General features: G+C 40.8%; 1 long non-coding RNA gene across 3 annotated transcripts in view; it reads left to right on the top strand.

Moving 5' to 3' along the window:
- LOC310895424 overlaps positions 1-16,718 on the top strand; it is a 105,776-nt gene that overhangs the window by 24,188 nt on the left and 64,870 nt on the right. For 2 of the 3 annotated variants that reach the window (XR_014580670.1, XR_014580671.1), the window contains exons 3-5: positions 1,554-1,719; positions 8,980-9,130; positions 15,629-15,727. This is a non-coding gene — a long non-coding RNA (uncharacterized lncRNA). Of the gene's footprint in view, positions 1-1,553; positions 1,720-8,979; positions 9,131-12,411; positions 12,552-15,628; positions 15,728-16,718 lie in introns of all 3 variants that reach the window. The other variant, XR_014580672.1, reaches the window with a different exon arrangement.

Here is a 16,718-nt window from a genome sequence, read left to right as displayed (position 1 = left end):
GAGCCACTGCAAAATGTTTTATTTCACAGCAGCATAAGACAGTACACCAGCAAGCTCTCACAATTGCACCAGTGAGAGCTAAGGGAATTTGTCCCAACAGAGACCCAGGCATTTTTCTGTGAGTTCCACAGTAAACATAAGTGAGTATTTATTACTGTACTAATCACTTGTGAGAGCCAAAGCGTTTTGCTGGGGAGCCGAGCATGTGAACAAACCTCACTGTGGTATTTGCACTCCACTTAGTGCATCAGGAGGTTGTTTAGACATCTTGAAGGGAGAGCAGGGTGGATTGCTGAAGTCTGTATAACATCTGTAGTTTATATAATGTTACTTGGACAGCAGGGTCAGATAGAAAGATAGGAAAGCAAGCATGGTGAATCACTGAGTGACTTCTTGCTATTCTGACAGAAACATGAAATGAGCTTGTAAACATCTGTGTAAGTGTTTTTTCTTAATATCAAGGGCTGCAATGAACCTGAACAATCTCATCAAACCCAGTAAAGCTGGACTGCTCTGGTTGAGAGCATTTTAGCTCTCTTTTGCTGTTACTGAGGTATGTCAGTAGGATACTGGAACGATGAGGAATGATTAGGAGTTATTATAGGGGGTTGAAGGAGGAGATCATGTGAGCAGCTAAGTGTACCATTCCCCATCAGCACACGACTCCCTTGCAAATGTGTTTTATTTGGTTGCTGAAAATGGAAAACAAGAACTGAGGTGATGGGATTAAGGAGAGAAGAGCAGGGATGTGGTACCAGAAGCTGTGCTGGGAGTAGGTAGTTGTAGTAGTTATGTTTCTGAATTCAACAAATCAAGATAAAATGCCAAGATATTTTCATTCCTGTGTTTGTGAATGTGTCCCCTTTCCTCTTAAGAAGTGGTAAGGGAGCAGACCTTATTTTCCTTATAGGCAGAGGGATTTAGTACTGCTGGAAGTGTCTTGGCAATTTAATCCCTCTTTCTTATGAGCCTGGGGACAACAGAGAACTAGAAAAAGAAACACCAAAGGAAATTTTAAATTGAACAGGTGGATTTCACACACCTCCCCACACCAACTTCTTTTGTTATTGAAGGAACCTGGGAAAATTCTTTCTGCCTCTCCAAAGAGCAACATGCTCTTCACCTAGCACACCTGTGTACCCAAACACTTTTCTTCATTTGGGCTCAGCAGGAATTCCTGTGGTCCCAAAGAGATGTGGAGAAATTATCTCATCAACTATGTGGTTCTAGCTGAACTAAAGTTGGTATTTTTCACTCGTCCAGTCTGATGTGAAAACCTTCTTGCAGTGAATGTTGCCCAAAGAAACACCGTCCCCAACTGCTTTCATGGCAGAATGGGTTCTGTAAGAGCTGTCTTCTCCCTCTGGTGAGAAGGCAGGAGAACACCTTTTTCACATCAGTCGTGCAAGAATATGCCAAAAGCTCTGTGGTTTTTCAAGCTATTTGTGAGTGTTGGCAAGGCTGGTAATTGTTGACTAACAGATGAGATTCTCCAGCTGTGAGACTTCTCCACAGCAGTTTACTTCAAAACCTGAATGTTTTTCCTTCAACAGAACAATCCATGGCAGTGGAGAGGAAGAATAGCTTGAATAAATTGTCCTAGAAGACAAGACATATGAGGAGCAGTTACGGAAACTGGAGTTGATTAGTCTGGAGAAGAGGAGGCTCAGTGAAGACCTCGTCACTGTCTACAACTACCTGAAAAGAGATTGTAGTGAGGTGGGTGTCTACTTCTTTTCTCAGGTGACAAGTAATAGGACATGAGGAAAAGTCCTCAAGTTGTGCCAGGGGAGGTATAGATTGGATACTAGGAAGAACTTCTTCACAGAGAGGCATTGAAACAGGCTGCCCAGGGAAGTGGTGGAGTCCCCATCCAGGAGGTATTTAAGAGATGTGTGGATTTAATGCTTAGGGACGTGGTTTAGTGGTGGAGTTGGTAGTGTTAGGTGATGGTTGGACTTGATGATCTTAAGGGTCTTTTCCAGCCTAAATGATTCAATGGTTCTGTTCCAAATCAGTCTCTAAGTAGCACGCCACATCCTTTATAAAATGATTTCAAGTTATTCCCCATTTTCTGTGTGAAGGAGAAGAGAACATCCAGTCAGCTCTTACTGAGTAGAAGGTAATAAAATACAGTGGATAAATGCCTTCAAAAGAACAACGAATTGCTTGCGAGGCTGCCTTTCTCTGGAAGAATCAATAGCCTAACAACCAAGAGTGTCTGAAAGCTGTATCTGGGTACTTTCAAGACATGATAGAGAGAACATTTCAGCATAAAGTGGTGGACTACATCCTGGAACAAACTCAAGGCACACTGATCAATTCTTGGTTCCTTCAAATCTAGATCAGAAGCCCTTCTAAAAAACATGGGTTAGTTAAATGCAAACTTTTGGTTCAATAATGGTATGAAATATAATGATTTATGAGATACCGGAGGTCAAAATAGTTTGGAAGATTTTATAACCATAACGGCTGTGCATCTGTGAATGAAATCTGTTAAGTTGTGGGCAGATGAAAACTAAACAGAATAAAAGGAAAATCAAATCCAGGTTGAGAGGGAAAGAATTAAATTCTGTTATCCACATTCCTGCTTGAAATCTGTGAAGCTTCTTTGTTGCTTGTCTAGATCCAAGCCTATATGAGTAAAAAATCTTTCCTTCTAGTGTCTTCTACCATCCACTAAGTTCCCAATTATTGTCCAGACATCTTGAAACCAGAGGTTTAGCATTAGATAAATAGCATCTATCATACAGTGGAGTGAATGTTTGTGAAGACAGACATTCTAGTTTCATATCAGTTCAAATAATGATCAGCAGCAAGATCATCTCTTCCAGCCCCTTACTGAAAACGAGGCTGGTAACAGAGCTCCAACCAAAGATCCTAAGCTCATTCTGGTTATCCAAATGATGGCCCCTTTCCTCCAGAGCATGGCTGGGGGCCAGTGAGAGGCAATGGAATCTCTCCACCACTGCTGAATGCCCCTTCCCTTCCCTTGTGCTGAGGGGAGCTGCAGGGGTGTTTGTGCTTGCAAGCTGTGCTTCTAGATACTGCAGAATCACTGCAGCATCTATTGCACAGGGAGGTTCCTGGGGTGGCAGGACTTGCAGATATAATAGACTGTGATACAGCCAACTCTCACCTCAAATCACAAAGTCATTTGCATATAAAACTTCACCGTGGTACAATGTGTAGACAACTGCAAAGGCCTGCCAAATTCAGTTTATCAGGAAGGAAAGTTTTAAGCAGTGTGCAGGAAAGCACCACTGCCCCACATCAGAGAAACATAAACAGAGAATAAGCCTCAAGCTTTCTTGGTATGGGAAGCCTGGAGATATGAAACATCACTCAGTGACAACTACGAGTTGTTCACATGTAAGTGGGTTATTATAAGGCTGAAATAAGACTCCTGAGGCATCAAAATAACACCAGAAGCAATCTTGGAAAAGGTGGGAGTGGTGCTGTTGACTCTCATCACTTTGACATAGCCCAGTTCTTCAGCAAAACTTAAGAACAAAAATACATCTTCAAGGAAGAGAATATATTAAAAAACTGCTGAGCCTTTGGAAGGAAGCAAATGCCTCAGGAGAGGTTTTACAAAGGGAACTCATTTGACAGGTAAAAATGGACTCTCTTACTTGACCCAAACACCATATCACTGTTTGGAATCTTGTTACAGAACATGCTTTTCACAACCAACACTTTTTGCTGCATACTTTGCAGTTAGAGGTGTCCCACTCACTGTCTGGATACCTGCCTGAATTGTCTTGTCGTGTGGACTTTATTGGGCTCTCACATGACTGTCCCTACAGGCAGTTTTGCCTGTGGGTTTAACCCACGACACTTGAAAGTTGCTTTGAATCTGTCCTTGAGCTGGAGGGGAGAGAACTCCATGTTCTAAAAGTGAAGAAGTTCTCCACCTGCTTATATTAAAATATACAAGGTGTAGCAACTCAGAAGCAATTAATTTCAATAATAACATTAGCTAGTTATTTCAGACCTGCATCTGGCTGTCTGGATATGTGCCAGATTGTGCAGCCATTCTTCATGAGGGGTGATCTGTTGCAGACAACTAGTTTTGTTGGTGCTTGGGTGACTTACATGGGCTGAAGTATTGGTCTGTGCCATCCCCTAAATTATTTGCCTTTGAAGTTCAGACATACCTTTGCTCAGTTGTGATGATTGTACTTGTCTTTTCCTCGTATGTGCTTGCCACATTCTCTCCTTTCACACCTGACCAAGACAGAGTGCTCTCATTGTAGGGTAAGGTTAATGCACCTGACCAGCTCCAGATGTTGACCTCCAAAAGCAGGGCACCCACAATGGCAAATGAAAAAGGAAAGAGAGATTTTAGCTGTATAGCTGAGAGGTGTTTGAATGAGCAAGCCAGCTTAGCAGTCAGATTCATTTAATTAGGGTTATTTATTTCTCTTGTCCAATCACTTTCACACCTGTAAGCAAGCGGGCTCTTTGCCTTCAAGTAGCTGTGGTGGGAAATCTGACTCTCTTGTTCTCAATAGGGAAAGGAAGGGGTTGTTTATCACTTCAACTCATCTACAGAGTCTGGCCCACTAACATTGTTGCTTATGAATCCGAGCGTGAGAATATATTTCACAGTTCATATGAGAGTTCGCTACTTGGACTGTTGGGTTCTTGTGGCTGTTGGTGATGCAATCGTGTTGGGAAGGTGCAGCTCCAGGCAGAGCAGCTTTTCTTTGAACTCCTGTTATAGCTATTAAAAATAGGTCAGGGTAGAGAAAAGTAGGTCTAGTTTTCAGGAGTATATTAAGCTAATCCATCTTGTACTGTAGGCTGATACACAATCATGACAACAGTGATAGAGCCTTTCTCATGAACACTAACAGATAGTTTCAATCAAAAGCAGTACAAGAACTGGGAATGGTTAAGAATCTGACATTTCCCATAGCTAATTCCTTCCATAGCTAATTCCCTTTTTTCCTTCCCCAGACCCTCAAAGAAAACAGTCTGCCTGCCAGCTTCTGGCTTTGTTTAATGGATTACTTTGCACAATGATAAATTAAAAATGAAGTCCCGCAATAACAAATCAAGATGAGCTGGTAGGCAGAGATTTCAGAGATATAAAGGAGAATTATAAACTAAGCCAATGGGTGAAATTGATGAATACTGGATGGAAAAGAAATCAACTGCTTGGAGCTACTGTCTGAACAGCATTAGGGCTATTGATTAACCCAAATGATGTATGGATAACTTCTATGAGCTTCACACACAAGGAGGAAGTAGTTCTTTATGTTGAGTTATACTTTTACCCTGTGCCAAATCAGTGTTGTACAAATGAGCTCAGCTCAGTTGATTTCATGTGTATTTGTGTACCTCAAGGTTTTCTGTATGTTTTACATTGCCTCAATCTCTATGGAAGGACAAACCAAATGTTTCAAGTGTCTAAGAAATGTAAGAAACTTGAAATCCATTAAGTACTCGATCTAGATAGCTTCATTTTGAGGCTAGAAAAATTTATTTAAGTTCTTTTTTCATTTCACATGAGAAAATGTGTGCTGCCACCCTACTTAAGGGTGGTAGAAGAGATTTGTGGCGGCTTCCGTCTTGTTTCCCCATGGTAATCAGATAAAAAATATACCAGGATTTTTTTTGCTGCCTTAACTGTTCTCAAAACCTCATCTTTGTGGCCTTCTGCATGCTTTTTGTCCAATGGGATCTAGGATGCTAGCACAGAGGGAAGAAAGAAGCCAGGCAAATACGTGCATGATGCAGAGGTTCATACTCTGATCCAGAGGAGACCACGTACATTGGGATGTCTTTAGCTGCGATATTTCCAGGCTTTGTGGCAACTAGGGTAGTGCTGCCCATAGTCATGGGAGATAATGAGTCCAGGAGGCATAATGAAAAGCCAGGCAACCTTCCCTTCTTCCAGCAAAGTAGGAAAAAAACCTGTCCCCTGCAGTCATGATGAAAAGCAAAGAGGGTTTTCCAGGGAATGGAATTGACCCTGTGTTCTCTGTTTATCCTGAGACTGATAAGAAGCTACCTGGGTGTGCTTGGTGGTGTTACCTCAGAGTGACATGAGTTCTGATGGCAGCTCCATTTGGGGCCACATCAATATATCATTGATGCAGTCATAAATCACTTGCAGAGCTGGTGCCACACTTGGATGCTCTCAGGTAACTTATGAACCATCCCTCTGCTTTACTATGTGCTTTGACCTGATAATCAAAAATATGTATTTACTTTAGAAATTTTTAGATTATCACATTATTTTCCTTTCCAAATTTACAGCAACTGATGTCAAAACAAAGAAGGAAACAAAACAAAAAAAAAAGCCCTGACCCAACATCCCCTCCCCCTGTACAACTGCAGAATTTGTGTGTTTTCTGTAAGGATGCATTTTGCTGGAAGCATTATCTGAAGGTACTTTCCAGAAATGCCAGCAAGTGTTTGACGCATTGCTTTAATTTGTTGTGGCCATTATGGTTGCTATGATATTCCTGAAGATTCCAAAGGATGACCCTGACCTGTGTTTGAGCACGGCTAGTTCAGACATCTTTTTGGTGGTGCTGACAAAATTAAATTTGCTGGCCCAAGGTAAAAGAGCTAATGCCTGTCTGCTCCTGCCACCAAGCTGGGGAAGTGCCCTGAAGAAAACCTGGGCTGGCTGCCTCTCCTTCTTTTGCATGATGAGAAAGCTGGGGGAAAGTAACAGCTGTCTCAGGAAAGCTGTTCTTTCACCTGTCACCCCTGGACAATAGCAGTTTGTACCTTTCAGTCCCCCACTCTCCCTTGCCCACAGCAGAAGCATGGCTTTTCTGGGCTCTGGCATAGGCAACAGCAAGCAGTCTGCTGCCTTAAGTAACTCCCTTTATTACCTGGTCTGAAAAACACAAGGTAATCCTTGCCATGCCACTGAGGTCTTGAAAAGGCTTGGATAAGTTGCCTTGCTTAGCATGACTGTTTCCTCCCCCAGAAGCTTTGGTATCCCCATGTCTTCTCACTCACCTCACAGCGGGAGCAAAGAGGAGTCTTGTGTAATGACCGTGCTGCAGAAGGAGCTTAACACAGGGATTTATTTATTTTTTTAATCTCCTGGTTTCCCCAGAACATCATTGTCCCTCAGATATCTGGGGGAGAGGGGAAGAAAGTTGAGTCAAGCTTCCTGCCAGTAATTGTCTTATTTTACATAGGCTAAGCAGAGGAAAACTTGAGGGAGGAGAAGGCAGTGCAGAGAATGATCTCACTGAGGCAAAGACAAAATGCAGAAGCCAGAGCCGTGCTTGGAGCCAGCTGGCCCCTTAGCCTGCCTGCTACAGGGCTCTCTCCAGCTGAAAATCAGCCTGCTTTACTTCTCCCCTTCTATTTGAGACAAAGAAAGTGGCTGAATGCTGGATGGCACAACAAGAGCCTCATTTCCACTTTGTGGGTTAAAGGGTCCTCCTGACTGAGTGAGTCCAGGAATAGCAAAAGTATAACTTGTTGATCTCACGTTGGCTGCAGAGGCTTGGCTCTCTGGGAGGCTGTCGTCCAGGGACTTTTCAGCAAACAATAAAATCATGAAACAGAGCTAGACTTAATGGTTCTTAATCGAGCAAATCTCCCATGGAGTGAGTGGGTTGTTTACTGCATTGCAGCCCAAAGAATTTGACCCAATATTTGTTTTTGGACTCCTATTTTCTCTGTTTGAAGGAAAACAAGCACCAATCATAGAATGAATTTTGAGATGAATTCTGCTCCTTAGTGCTGCTATTTATTTTTTATTTATTTTTGAATGTTTTCTGTGGATTGGAAAGGAACATGGGAATTGTCCTGATATAAGGAGTTCTTACCCAGCATAGCATTGGCCTACTAAACTCCCATTTTACCTTCATCTCTGCACCATCCCATGTACAGATAGGGAACCACGGTGGTTCCAGGTGCAGCTGGAACGTGGTGTGCTGAGCTCCATCAGAACCTGGCTGCCATGGACAGTCAGTCTTGGGACTCCTAGAGAGCATGACTTCCTAATCTGGGGGTGGGATTGGATCTTTGCAGTTAGTACAATTTTTTGCACATTAGAAACAACTGGCAAAGAGAACAGAATGGGGTGGGGAAAGAGGAACTAAAATTTACACAATCCGGATAAATTTTGTGTAGCAAAACCTCTTTGTACTGGAAGTATGGATGGATACTGATCTCCTTAATGTGCCTGAAGCAATTCATTTTTGTCCTCAGGACCACGAGAATCAAAGTTCTCCATTACCCCAAGCAATCTATACAACAGGAAGCAGATAATCGGTCGCTTCTGTCTCCACTGAAGAGGGCTTCCATTAAATTGCTTGTAGGTCTTTGGAAAGGTCATTCAAAGCTTAAGCAACCCCCTGTTGTTTGACAACATCAGAGCTCAAACACCATGGTCCTGGAGAACTCTGCTCTTTGAAAAAGGGGGATGTTTAATTACCTTTTGAAAGCTGGCAGCAGGACAGGATGCGAGGATGTTTTCTTTCTTTTGTGTCAGTTGAACAAGTTACTATTTTGGTACATGAGAGCAAGTAACCCACCACACTAGAAGAGACTGTCCCTTCCTCTGACCTGCTGTTGGGAGAAAAGCAAAGGCAGGAGGATATTAGTGAAGGTGAGCCTGCTGCAGGAAGGAAGCCTTGACACAAGAATGTTTGTGGAAAGGGAGACAGAGGCTCCCGATGCCTTTCTTAATGCTCTATCGGCATGTCGATTTTGTTAGCCTTTAAATATATACATATTTATTGGCTTTGCTTCACAGGAAGACATTGGTGCAGTTGCAGGAAATCTACTGCTGTCACTTTAATGAAATTTGCTTTCATCATGAAAGGAACTGGCAAAGTGTGTGCAGGATTTTTAATTTTTAAGATTGTAATGCATCTGCTCCCTCCCAGGGGCAGTCTTTCACAGTGCTTTGTTTATGTTCTTCAGCTATATCTTTTCTCTCTCTCTCTTAATTTTTTTCTTTTTTCTTTTTTCTTTTTTTTTTTTTCCAAGGGTTTGGATTTGTGGCATCTAAACAAGCTGGACAGAAACTGTGCCTCAGGGAGAACATCCTCTCAAGTAGTTGAAAATAAACTTGCTTGGCATGCCTTGTGTGTTACACGCATTCAGCTGTGCACGTGGTGGGAACGGGGCATTAGACATGGTACGTACCACTGTGAAGAGAATGTAAACGTATGTGTCACATATGCTTGTGGTAAACATAAAAGAGATGTATATGAGGAAAACATCATTTGGTTTGGGTCCCTCCAGCCAAGACAGGCCAAGAGGCAGAGTGTCCCTCATCCTAATTTCATGCACAGTAGGTACGGCAGGGTGAGTGCCCTTGATGTGCTTGTCCTTCATCCCATCGGCATTCACAGGGAGGTTTTGTTGACTTGGTGGATGGGACTGGTTCAGGAACTCCTGGTGGCTGAATATGGAATCTAAAGCAGATTTGTCTCACCTAGGCCACACTGCCTGATTGTCAGGCACACCAGCTCAGTGAACAGGGAGAGTATGGACCTGCCAAGGGTTTAGTGGTTCAGGTGTAGCACTGTGTGGTCATAGCGGTCTTGGAAAATCAAAGTCTGGCTAGGAACAAAAGTTGATGTCACGTGTAATACGAGTTTATCTGCAGTGTAATATATATGACATTGGAGTGCAATGATCAGGTCTAGGCTTCATGAAGCCATGAATTTATCTATTTGTCATGGGCAACTTACATGACCATATTCTTCCTAACTCCTTTCTTTATCTGGTAGACTACAATGTTCACTGGACTCTGCTAACCTTTTGGAGATCTATTCACACAGGTAGCCAAGAGTTCCTGAGCCATAAGTAGCTTTTGTCTTTGATACTAATGGCTAGCTTTGTTGCAGCCAGACAATGCAAGTGAGGTAAGAATTTAGGTAATATTGAGAAAGATCCAGCCATGCACCAGCTTTTCATCGTTCTTCACAATACTGCGCACATGCAATGGCCAGTCTTGGAGGCCCCAGGCAGGATGGGTCTTGGCAACCTGGATGTGGCCACACCAGAGCTTGCTCATCTGGACTGTAAGGGCAGCCTGGAAACCGCTGCCCAAACAGCTGCTCATTAGGCTTAGAGGTGCTGTGAGTATTCATACTAAAAACTGTTTTGCTGATGGTTGTTTTGGCTGGTATGAAGCAAGGTCCAGAAACATAGTCTGAAGCATGCAGAGGTTGGGCTTTGTATATCTCAGAACTGGAAATGTGGCATTTGCTATGTCTGGATGATTAGTTTTAATGCCGCATATTACGCAGAGAGATGTTGGCTAAGACAGGTAAGCAGTGCTAATTACACAGTAAAGGAATGCTGCAATGCTAATAGGCGGAAACAGGCATGTGATACGTCTCAGATTTGTTGTTACTGGTTAGTGCTAGCACAGGTTTATTTTTTCTGGTACAGTGCAACTTTGGCTTTGTGCACCTGTGATGATTCAGATTTCTTACCATGCTTTGCAAATATCATTCAGAACAAAAAGAAAAATCTCAGCAGCTAACTGTATATTTTCAATCCCAGGTGCTACTCATCCAATCAAGAGGTGATATAATTATGTAGGAGTTGTCCTGTAGAATTTAAAACATTCTGTGTAACACCTATTCTGTGTGTTACAGACTAATCATCTATAAATCCTCACCCATTTTTCTCATCAGCTTAACAGGAAGGTTTGCATCTTGATTGCCCTGTGAACAAGGATATACCCTCCCACCCCATTCTAGCTGGAAATACTTGCACTTTAATTTGTTTCTGACAAAGGGAGCATATAAGTGAAGTATTTTTGCTTTGCCATGCACACTAACAATTTTGTGATGAGCCTGTTTGACAACTAATTGGCTTCTGACCAAAAGTGAAAACAATGGACACCTATTTTCAGCTGGGAAAGCCACACTCAGTATGTTCCCTGGCTGAGATAAAGCACCAAAGCAGCATGACACAAACTGCTTAAAGCTCCCTCCATGGCTTTTCTTTTTTAACTGGCTTGTTATCAACTTACCTATTTTTCTCCCATGTCTTCTCTGTTCTAAGGCATAGACCATCGACCAAGAGTATGTTTTCGTAGAGTCCCGATTTTTTCTGTTTTCACTAGCAGAGTGATGGTGTACATGTTGCTTCTTGAGAACAGGCTTGGAGACATGCATGTTACCGAAGGAGATGCATGATCCTAGGCTTAGTGGGAAGTCCTGATGTGATGAAAAAATGTTGCAAGCTAGACTGAAAATGAAATCCTAGAAAATGTTTGACTTGTCTCTGTTGTTTTATTTAATAGGTGAAAACCAGTGCAAATAAATTGGATCTCTAGAAAGATTAATAACACCTGAAATGCTAACTGCTTTGATTGACAGGGGAGTGGTAACTTGTCTTTTCGTGTGCCAGTGGGTAAAAGTGAAGTCATTCAACCTTTGCACACTTGCATAGATGTATTCAAAATATACTCAGCAGTGACTAAAACTGGAAAGGATTTTTGGGAAGATGTATTTGCGGATTAAAATGCATGTATGTATGTATTCTAAGTCTGAATATATAATGTATATTTTAACCATCCCTTGTAAGTGCAGCAGTTCCTACCAAATTCAGTCCAGGCAGGCTATGTAAGTACAGAACCAAAACCCAATATTAAAGCAGCTTCTGCTCCAAGCATCTTTTGTGTGATCTGTAAGTTCTTGAATTTAAGTTTCCTTCCTCAGTGGAACAGTCTTGTTATGTCATTTTTTTCCCCTTTTGCCTTCTCCCCTCACTTTGCCTTTCCCAACCATAACAACACATGAGGGAGGTGGAGTTAGATCTTCAAGCATGCAAGGTGCCAGGAGTATATATAGCTATGAGTCTTTTTTCTCAGTGTTACACTAGCATCTTTCTGAGGAAGGAGGTATTTTAGCAGAGAACAAGTTTTATAAAGCCAGGTGGCCGTCTCCCCCTGCACACAGCACCCTGGCAGGTCAGAAGTGCATGTAGTGTCCCTGCTATCCAGCTCTTTAGGATTGTTTATCTTATGTTCCTGATGTTTTGTTTAGTTGGTGGTGATGCATAAGATACAACTGGTTTTGACTTCCAGGTAGACAAAGTCCGTGGAGCAACCAGAAGGAATCTCAACCACTTGTTACTGGCAGAGTGCTAAATAAACAGTAGCAACACCTACCTGCGTGGGTGGCAATTAATCACATCAATCAACAAGATCAGCTAGCAAAGCTTTTTTTTTCTTTTTTTTTTTTTTTCCTTTCCTTTTGTTCCCTGTCTCCTCCTACCTGCTAATTTCCTGGGTGTTGCTGCTGCTGGTGGTAGAGCTGGTGCTCAGCCATGCAGTAGGTCAAATGCCATTACGTGGCTGGGTTACGTAAACCTCGTGGCAACTCTTCTCCAATAGCCAATTTGGAAGAGGAGTCTTGGCCTATCTTCTTGAGCATGGATTTCTTCTTGTTTCAGGTTTCCTAAAGAAATGAGCCAAAACTACTGCCTGTGTGCTTGTGGACTTGTGTGTGCCTGTCCATCTGAACAAACCTCTGAACTTTTGAACTCATTGTTTTCTTTTAGCTAAAATTGATGGAGGAGTAGAATTTTCAAAGGTAATCAGCTCCTACATGTTTTCTAAAATGCGCAGAGCAGAAAACTTGTTTGTCATAGGAAAAGATACCATCACAAACTCTTCTTTTATTAGGCACTTGCAATCAACATGGAAGAGAGATTTTATGAGTGGCAGGACTGTGGGAAAAATGTACTTTAAGGCTGGTGTTGTGATAAGCACCAGTGCTAAATGGTTGTCAGACACAGGTCTGTAGCTTTTTATTTCCAAACCTCTGTTCCTTATTTAGCCTTTATTTTATATAGAGAGGTGATTAATTTGCAAAAATTTTTATTGAAGCAAAAAATAATAATTAGGAAGACACCATCCTTTCTCTTAAAATCAGAAAAAATATATTTCTGATCCTTCAGTTTTGTTTTGTTTTAATTTTTTATTCTTCACTAGATGCTAAGCAAGTACTTGTTGATGAGAAATGGCAGAGATTGAAGGAACTGGTACCTGTAAAAAAAGTACAGACTCCAAGCCAATAGGTAGACTAACAGTGGTAGCTGATGGAGAAGAAAAGGTGACCTACTGGAGACACTGGGTATTTCTTTAAAGATCTGACTCCTGCCAGACACCAATTTATCCTGAAGTTGAAAGAACTTCAGTGAATAACACATTTATTTCGTGGTTGATTGTTATTTTAAAGTGTCTGAAACTTTTATGAGGAGTCAATAAAGAATTAAAAAAATAAATCACAAGCCACAGACAGTGTCCAGTTTTCCTTCCCACCAACACTATTTCAGATTCTTTTGGTTTTAACCTCATAACTGGGTCATAAGATAATTTTTGTCACCATATCCATACTGTCACTTTTTTTCTGGGGCTGAATTCACCAGTTACTAGAAGCAAGATCCTGGTTGTGTACATGCATATCTTGTTCATAGGCACTTCCTCTAGCCTTGATTCCACTTTCATGTTGTACACCTAATGGAAGAGCAATCTAACAGGACTTGGGAAAAGAAATAAAATAGTGTATAAATGTCTGTCTGAAGTTGTGCTTGCTTACACCAAAGAACAATATCAAGTGTACCAAGCCAGACTAAGGGTTTTTCTTGCCTTGAATCCTCTCCCCGAAGGGGTTAAATGTGGATACCTAAGGAAGAGCGTATGGGTAGGGCAAGCAAGCAGTGATGTTCTTCCAGCCTCCTGTGATTTGCGGTTGTGAGACTTCCTGAACCAGAGATGAAGTTTTTGTATAATTATACAATGCTATGAAAAAGTTCCAACTGTAAAGCAATATCTTACATTAACATACTATAACATTAATTAATTATCCCTGCAATTCTCCCATACTTGCCAGGAGAGAGCTGCCTAAGCTGTTTTATCTCCCTGGTGGTGGTAATTGATTACCACATAATAGGCTAAGAAATACCAAAACAAGAAGAAAATATGCAGGAAATGTGCAGGTGGGAAATTTTAGCCATCATCTGTAGCTGGGCAGATAATAGTTTATTTCCATGCAGACTAGAAGCTGTGAGTAGTCTTAACTTGTCTGCAATATTCATACATCTTTTGCATAAACTTAGAACAGTTTTGCAGCTGACCTGATTTGTGGGTACTTGGAGAATGCAAAATTGTGGTATTATGTGGTCTTTGTGTGAAGCTGGAGGAAGTGCAGAGCTTCACTTGGTGGCTTATGTTCACGAGATCCTCAGACTTATGCTGGAAGGATCAAGGTGCATGTTCTCATCCAGCATGCAGCCAAGGGAGAGTTTAATACTAACATTGCCTGCCATGCAGCTATAATAGACAGTTCATCTTGAGGGGCTGCAGAAATTATTTCTGAATAGCTTACAGGTTATTTTTGAAACTCAATCCATTTAATTTCTTTAATGGCATAGGCAGCAATTGACATTGTGGAACATTGTGGACTTTGCAATACAGTACGCACTAGATTTTAGTATATTAAATAGCTCATTTGAACTCTGTCTTAAGAATGGAATCCATTTGCATCTTTCATTTGGTGCTCATTACATAAGAAACAAGCATAAACCATGACCTTAGTTCTTGGTCCTAGTGGAAAGCATACTGAATAAATCTCTCTCTTCATTGCGGTCCTTGGCAATAACAGATTTAATTTAGTGAATTTAATGTTGAAGTTTATTCCTGTGTGTGTCATAACAAAGCCTGTACATTCTTCTAAGTCTTAAACCTCCACTAGAAAGAAAGAATATCCTAGATTAAAATACCTGATCCAAAGTATAGGAACCTCTCTGTCTGTTGTGTAGGTTATACACTAGTTCCAGTTAATGCTACAGGGAGAAATAACATGTTCGGATGAATTGTGGTGAAGTAATAGAGACTTCAGCTAGGAAATTCCATGTTTTCATCTCCTCAGTGCTTTGTTAAATGCCAGTTGCTTTTCCAGTGTTTGTTAAAATTTCAGGAATTTGTTGCTCCAGAGCAAATCTGTAGACAAACCACTAGTCCCACTTGAATGGAAATGGCTTAAGGAATCAGCATGAAATTTAAGACTCAATTTGCTATTTGGAGTTCAAGTTAAAAACAGTAACAGAACCAATCAAAAAAAAAAAAAAAACAACAAAAAAACACTCACACCCAAAACAAAAATAATACCTTCTAGTTTAAGAATAACTTCAATCACAACAAGAATCTATAGAAACCTTCCTATATGAGTGTTTCCCCTGTGGTTGCTGTATCTAGAAAATATTTGATTTTTTTTTCACTTTTGTGCACCATCTGAGCTGCACTGAGAAATCTGAACAGCTCAGGACTTTCCTTGGAGCATTCCTAGCTGAGCACTGTATGAGCAGCAACATGACTGAGGAGCTGAATCCAGGCTGAATCCAAGCTGCTGTTGCAGCATCACTGGAATTCAGTAGCACCAAGGCTTCACTTTAGGCCTATTAAAAAAATACCAGGAAAACTTTGTTCTCCACTTCCGTCTTTGCCTCACACCCCTTAACTTTTCTCCTGTTTTTCTTCTTTTCTGTTTTTTCTTGTTTGTTCTTTCTTTTAAAACTCTTCAGAAATATTGAAATATATTTAAAGTTCTTGGAAATCATTTCTTCAGCACCATCAATGAATAAATTGATCAAATCTCTTTGGTTTTAGGCTCAAAATGAGAAGAATCTCTGTATGCCAGAAAGGTTTTCTTTGGCCCCTCTTCAGAGATGGTTGGCAAAGGTGAAAACAAAATGAATCATCTACTGTGTAAGTACTTGCTCAGCAACTGATTTAAAGGAATTTTACATCAGTGTTAGATAAACCTCTTACAGTCTAGGAATTTGTTGTTAGTAAAATTTATATAAAAAAAATAACGTACATGACAATGCTTTAGCAAATTTTATCCAGTAGCTCTGCACTCTCCCCTTTTCTTGGAAATGGAAAGCAACCAGAAGTCATCAGTTGTGAAGTTGTTCATGTTTCACTTTCCAGCCTCCTTTCTATTAGGCCCTTGACTTGTAGTTGCCTTCAAATGTCTTTGGGCTATCTTCTCTCCTCACTCTCCACTTACTTGTTTTTTTTAAGGTCATTTGCGGAGTAAAGGATATAGGGTCTCCCATCTGCCACACAACATGTCAGGCTGCCATACAGCTTAACTAGCTTTTCTTATACAAGGTTTTTCTCACCAAGATTAAATGAAATTTCTTCCAGTAAAAGGATGACTCGCTTCGGTGATTGATAGGAATATGAACAGGAGATTTTAAAGCATCAGAACAGAAATCTCTCTACTACATCAGGCATGTTCTGCTTTTTACAAAATTAGCTCATCCAGGTCTAGCAGAGATCAACATTGTTGGCAACTCAAAAGATAGAGTATGAAAAAAGAAATTATTTGTGGTGTTATTCACAACTACCTGTGCAAAAGTATCTAATGCCATTTTTCACTTAAAAGAAAAACAACACTGAAATTCGTAATCTGACTTCAGTGAAGAAATTTTAATGTGTTCTACTGTTAAAATATAGGATCGAAAAATAACAGCTACGTAAGTGGAAAATGGCTACCATTTACTTTGCATCTTCTAAGTACCACCTGTTAGTTCTTTAATTTATTTTTCTTTAATTCCCAACAATTCAACACATCTCCGTGTCCAATTTTTGTTCACTGATCTAGCAGCAGTATTTTTAATAGGAATATGTGTATTACTTATGTTAACAATGGAAGGTTAAGGGGTGTTGCTTAGTTTAAGTAATAGTTGCA

The sequence above is a fragment of the Anser anser genome, assembly GCF_964211835.1.
Source record: "Anser anser genome assembly, chromosome: 2".
Lineage (NCBI taxonomy): Eukaryota > Metazoa > Chordata > Aves > Anseriformes > Anatidae > Anser > Anser anser.
Note: the sequence above shows the minus strand (reverse complement) of the source record. Positions and strands in the feature narration are given on the sequence as shown.